The sequence below is a fragment of the Mandrillus leucophaeus genome, unplaced genomic scaffold, assembly GCF_000951045.1.
Source record: "Mandrillus leucophaeus isolate KB7577 unplaced genomic scaffold, Mleu.le_1.0 Scaffold284, whole genome shotgun sequence".
Taxonomy (NCBI): domain Eukaryota; kingdom Metazoa; phylum Chordata; class Mammalia; order Primates; family Cercopithecidae; genus Mandrillus; species Mandrillus leucophaeus.
In genome coordinates, this window is record NW_012102965.1 from 1064336 (window position 1) to 1070335 (window position 6000).

At 38.4% G+C, this 6000-nt stretch overlaps 1 protein-coding gene across 4 annotated transcripts in view; it reads right to left on the reverse strand.

Annotated features, from left to right (window-relative positions):
* Positions 1-6000, reverse strand: part of PHTF2 (putative homeodomain transcription factor 2) — a 159931-nt gene that overhangs the window by 36114 nt on the left and 117817 nt on the right. The gene's annotated exons all lie outside the window — the stretch shown is intronic.

Genomic DNA, 6000 nt, shown 5'->3' on the forward strand with positions numbered 1-6000 from the left:
GATAAATTCATTTTAGTACACAACTCATTTTAATATACAATGAAGACACAGGTCTTTTGTAACATAAAAAGATATAAAAAAAGGAAAATTTTAAATAAGTTTCTAAATAATATAAGAAGTGAAAAAGAACAACACAAAGAAAATAAAAGAGTAATCTCTTTCACCCACTGAAATAATCTCTGGAAAAGATATTAGTAATCATGCAGCTTATAAATATCTAAAGGGCTAGAATTGAGGATATTTATAAGAATAAATTTTTTTTCAACATACAAAATATAACATGGGAAATAAGATGTTTTTTACTAACAGCAAACACTTGAGTCCTCTTCAAAGACTACAGCGGGTGAAAGAACAGTTATTCAAAGGAAATGGTTAGTAGAAATATGAAGTTAGTCCCACACAAAATTAAAATGTGCTCAATGCAGATTAAGTCTATCATAAAACATTTTTAAAACAATTATATTTAAATAAATTCCCTTGAATTTTTGTTGGAGGTATCAGTTTTGCAAGTAAGGAAAAATAAAAATAGTATATTGCCTTCAGTTAGGTCAAAAACCAAAAGTTTTTTTAAAATGCACACATACCAAAAAACCCCACATTAGTTTTAACACTAAGTTACTCAGTTCTATTGGAATCTGTACTTCAGAACTGAGCAGGACCTTAAAACTCACCTATTCTAAATGCTCATTTTGGAAACAAGGAACAAGAACCAGTCTAAGTGACTTATTTAAGGTCACGCAGCCAGTTAGAAGCAAAGCTTGCACTAGAGTACAGACCTTCTGACTATTAAGTTAATTATATTCTCCATACTACCTCAAACTGCCCACTCTCCGGGAAACTGCCTGTTAGGATTTCTTAACACACTCATCAACCTAGAAAGTTTCTGTCTTATGCAAACTGGCCCCTTTCCTTCCTTGTGCTTCTTCTGCAAGGTTCCAAAAAGACCATCATTCCCCATATGCTCTACAGAGCTCCAGTGCTTTTTAGTCATTCAGAGCACATCTCCACAGAGTTGCAAGACTGAAAAGTCAAATTTCCAGATCCTTTACTTTCTGTATGATCCTCAGAAGCATGGAGAGACCAAGGGAACAATAAGCCATAGGATAAAGAGGATGGGGAGAGGGAAGAACATGAATTACAGGAGAGAGGAAAATGGGCAAAAAATAGAAAATAAAAGATGCAGAGGAAACATGTTACTTTCTCTGGGAGAGAAAGTGACAAACACATTAGTTATTAATTGTTTCCTTTACCTCTCCCTTGAACACTGTGCAATGTGCAGATGTGGAAAAAGACCAAGTGAAGTTAAGTTACTTGATATCCTGAAAATGTCAGAAACTCAAAGATAAGGAAGAGAGAATGTACTGGAAAGGTATTTAAAAAGGTTCATGAAAATCAGACTGGGCTGAGAAGGGAGAGGAAAAGGGGGATAAATTAGGTCAAAGAAGATGGAAAAGTTGGTAGAACCATTAATCAGACAATATATGCAAGAAGAGAAATTTATTTAGGAAGAAAGATGGAACACTCTGAGAAATGTTAGTAGGCAGCTGAAAACATGAGCCTGGAGGCCAGCACTCGAAGTAGAAATAGTGGCTGAAAATTTGGGAACGTGTAGAATGAACCAGACTCTACAGGGTTAAAAAAGGGTAAGGTAGGGGGGTGGGGGTAGGCCAGTAAAAGGGTCTTTGAGTCTGTAATAACTGTTGCTTTAACCATTTTTCTAAGGAGAATGTATTCTTTCCTTAACAAAGCAGGGTAAATACTATGTGAAACCAGGAGAAAGAGTACCGGCAGCATTCATCCCAAATGATACCTTTCAGCTATCTCTCACTTCCTCCTGTCCTTACCTCTGCTTCCTTCCAATCTTCTCTGGGTTGTTGCTCTCCCCACTATCTCCTCAAAGTTCATGTTACACCCTCAGGAGACAAGAACAGTAATTTACTAAGCTGTAGTAGGTATTTGATGCTTCTTATGAACCCTATGGAGGTAAGTTGCAAACTAAGCTGCAGTGGCAAAAGAAAAATGCTAAATGTAAGTATTACTCTCAGAGTTTACAAACAGAGGCAGCCTGGTAGTAGCTGGTAATGAAAGCACTTGCAAGAATATCAATGGAGTGGGACAGCAAGAGCAGCCCAGTGATAGTCAATAATGGAAGGCCATTTAGGGATAATATTAGAGAAGAGTACCAGGTGCAGCCTGGCAGGGTTAGAAGCTGACCTACATAAAGGCGACAATTGGAATAAGTAAACATACTGAGGATAATGGGAATCAAATTTTTCTCACTAATAGAGAAAGAAGACATAAAAAGAAGAAGAGGCCGGGCGCGGTGGCTCATGTCTGTAAACCCAGCACTTTGGGAGGCCGAGACGGGCGGATCACAAGGTCAGGAGATTGAGACCATCCTGGCTAACACGGTGAAACCCCATCTCTACTAAAAGTACAAAAAAAAATTAGTCGGGCGTGGTAGCGGGCACCTGTAGTCCCAGCTACTCGGGAGGCTGAGGCAGGAGAATGGCGTGAACCCAGCAGGCAGAGCTTGCAGTGAGCCGAGATCGCGCCACTGCACTCCAGCCTGGGTGACAGAGCGAGACTCCGTCTCAAAAAAAAAAAAACAAAAAACAAAAAAAGGGAGAGATAGAATGAACCCTGCAGGACTGTATTTGAATTGGAGCTATCAATGCAAATTGATGGTGTATAATATATCTAGATAGCTATAGAAATAAATATAATTGTAAAGGGCCAAATATACATTTTCTAGCTCTGCTCACTGAAAAGGTCTGGGGTTAACAACACCCCAGTTGCAACAAGCACATCTTGAACTCAGATTTTGGTTTCTATATACTACTCTTCTTGAAAAAATAGTTGATTCCAGGCTGGGACAGAGGAAATACAAGTTGAATCCAAAACATTTTGTTGTGCCAGAAAGTAAGGAAATGCTCAAAGACTGATACAGATATGTCAGAAAGCAAGGTTAATTGCTCAAAGGGGTTCTATGGCCAAAATTAGGTCAATCTGATCATCAAAATAAATAATGACAGTAAAAAATTGAATAAAATAGAAATCTATGAGTAAATAAATAAAGGAAAACTTCTCCTTAAAGCAGAATGCCAACTAATAAATGTAGAAGGAATGATAGAGTTAGAAAAATAACCACTTGGAAATCATAATAATAATTAGGGCAAGAATAATCTATAGATGCTAAAGCTAGAAGGTGAAAGCAGGATAATAACTGGGTCATGGCCAGGCCTCCACATCCACAGGTTCCATATTTGTGGATTTAACCAACCTCAAATTGAAAATGTAGTTAGGCTTACTATGCTTGCACCTGTACTGAACAGGTACAGACATTTTTTTCTTGTCATTATTCCCTAAGCAATACAGTATAATAATGATTTACATAACATTTATACTGTTACTAGGTATTAAAAGAGGATTTAAAGTAAATGAGAGGATATGTATGGGCTATATGCAAATATTATACCATTCATACACAAGACTTGAGCATCCTCAGAGGCTGGTATCTTGTGGGTGTGTGGGGGTGGTGGTGGGTGGGGGTATCCCAGAACTAATCTCCCATGGATGCCAAGAAACAACTGTGATTTTGTTTGTTTTGTTTTGTTTTTAAGAGAGACAGGGTCTCACTCTGTCTCCTAGGCTGGAGTATAAATGGCAAGAGAGCTAAATTCCAATTACTGCAGGCAAAGAGGGTCAAAAACTCTGGCTGCTCCAGGCAGGTTTAGTTTTACCACTGATTGCTATATGACTCATGTTGGCATCAATAAACAAAAGTAACTACCTCAAAGGATAGTATTGATAAAATTAATTTATCAAAAGGAACACAGGTTACTGAGACTCAGATGTTTAAGTAATTCCTCCTGTTGCCTTGTTTTAGGGAATAAAAATACAGTAAAGGCAGTGGGGATGAGAGATTTATTTAAAAAACAAATATTGTAAAATTCTACTTACATTTTTAAAAGGGAAATTAATTCTATTTAACTTTAAAACATGCACAAAAATAAACAGGATGCAAGAAAAATTGCATTTTGATTTTAAAATAAACATACATACTAAAATCACCATCCCTCATCAAAAATGGAAAGCAGAAAGTAGCGAGTATTACGAATTAAAGTATTACTGTACAGGAAGAAATTATATTTTTTATAATTTCTTATACACACACACACAAATCTACCTTCTGACATTTACAATTCATGCATATAATACTCATTTCATAAAACTAGAGTTAACGCTATTTTCTTAGATCAACCCAAATACCACAAATCAAAGGTACCTGGAAGCAAGGTTAGTAGTATCTTGAAAACAGGAGACATACATCTCTATACTGCTTTTATTTCTTCCATGATAGAAGCAGTATTTCCTAGACATGCACAGTGCAGTGCACCCTTGGCAACACCCTCAGCAAGGAAAAAGCCCTAGAAGCTTGGAACCGTTGAAAAGAACCCTGGCCTGAGAGTGGTGGCCTCCTGGCTCTGCTGTTATTAGTGATTACAGTGTTATGAAGAATAAATTAAGATGAAATCAGTGAAAATGTTTATTTGTAAATTGCAAATATTGTAGTAATTTATTAGCTTACACCTAGATTTTGAAAAACTGTTTACCAAATTGAGCATAAAAATAATGAGAAAACAAGCCGGGCATGGTGGCTCATGCCTGTAATCCCAGCACTTTGGGAGGATGAGGCAGGCGGATCATGAGGTCAAGAGATCAAGACCATCCTGGCCAACATGGTGAAACCCCTTCTCTATTAAAAAATACAAAAATTAGCTGAGCATGGTGGTGCGCCTGTAGTCCCAGCTACTTGGGAGGCTGAGGCAGGAGAATTGCTTGAACTCGGGAGGTGGAGGTTGCAGTGAGCTGAGATCACACCACTGCATTCTAGCCGGGCAACAGAGTGAGACTCCATCTCAAAAAAAAATAAAAATAAAAAATAATAATGGCCAGGCACGGTGGCTCACGCCTGTAATCCCAGCATTTTGGGAGGCCAAGGCAGGAGGATCACAAAGTCAAGAGATCAAGACCATCCTGGCCAATATGGTGAAACCCCATCTCTACCAAAAATACAAAAATGAGCTGGGCGTGGTGGAGTACGCCTGTAGTCCTAGCTACTCGGGAGGCTGAGGCAGGAGAATTGCTTGAACCTGGGAGGCAGAGGTTGCAGTGAGCCGAGATTGTGCCACTGCACTCCAGCCTGGCGACAGAGCGAGACTCCATCAATCCCTCTCCAACAACAAAAAAAATACTACTACTACTACTACTAACAATAATAATGAGAAAACAGCTTATATTTAGAAGACAGCTCAGTCAGAATCTCAGTTTAATGTGGATCCGATATAACTCTAGCCCAAACCAAAGAAAGCTGTGATTTAATACTACCAGAAAATGTCAAATTTCTGGTAGGTTTTTCAGAATGTTGAAAATTGATTACAGACTTTCATTTGCCATTTTGAGAATCCCTAAGAGTCTGAGGGATGTTAGAAACAACAAGACTGATTTTCTGTATCTTTTCTGACTCTATCATTCCATGATTCTCTGAGAAAAAAAATCACAGATTTAATTCTGTTCTGGGTGTTCAAGAAGCTTGCAGGGGTAACTTAAGGGCTTTTCCTAGGAGTATCTTTCTATGCTGAGGGGGAAGGACCTCGAAGAAGGCCCAGCAATCCAGACTTAGTCATTCAGCCAGTCAGTGAACCATCATAAAGTTGCCGCTCTCCTCCATCACTGTGCCTTAGCTGCTCACTCTCCTATTCTTAGCTTCTTGAGTTTAGCTTAGTTTCTATGACCTTATCAGATTTTTGAGAACTACTCTTCTTGTAAAAACATTGCATATCCAACTCCCTGTCTAAATTCACTTCAAGACCCAACTGAAATGTGAAGCCTTCCTGACTCTACTTGGCAGAGATCATTGTATCCTCCTTTGTTCTCCTAGGATATTCTGTTTGCATTTGTAACACTGTATTTCAGTGGTTTATATGTGATTTTCCT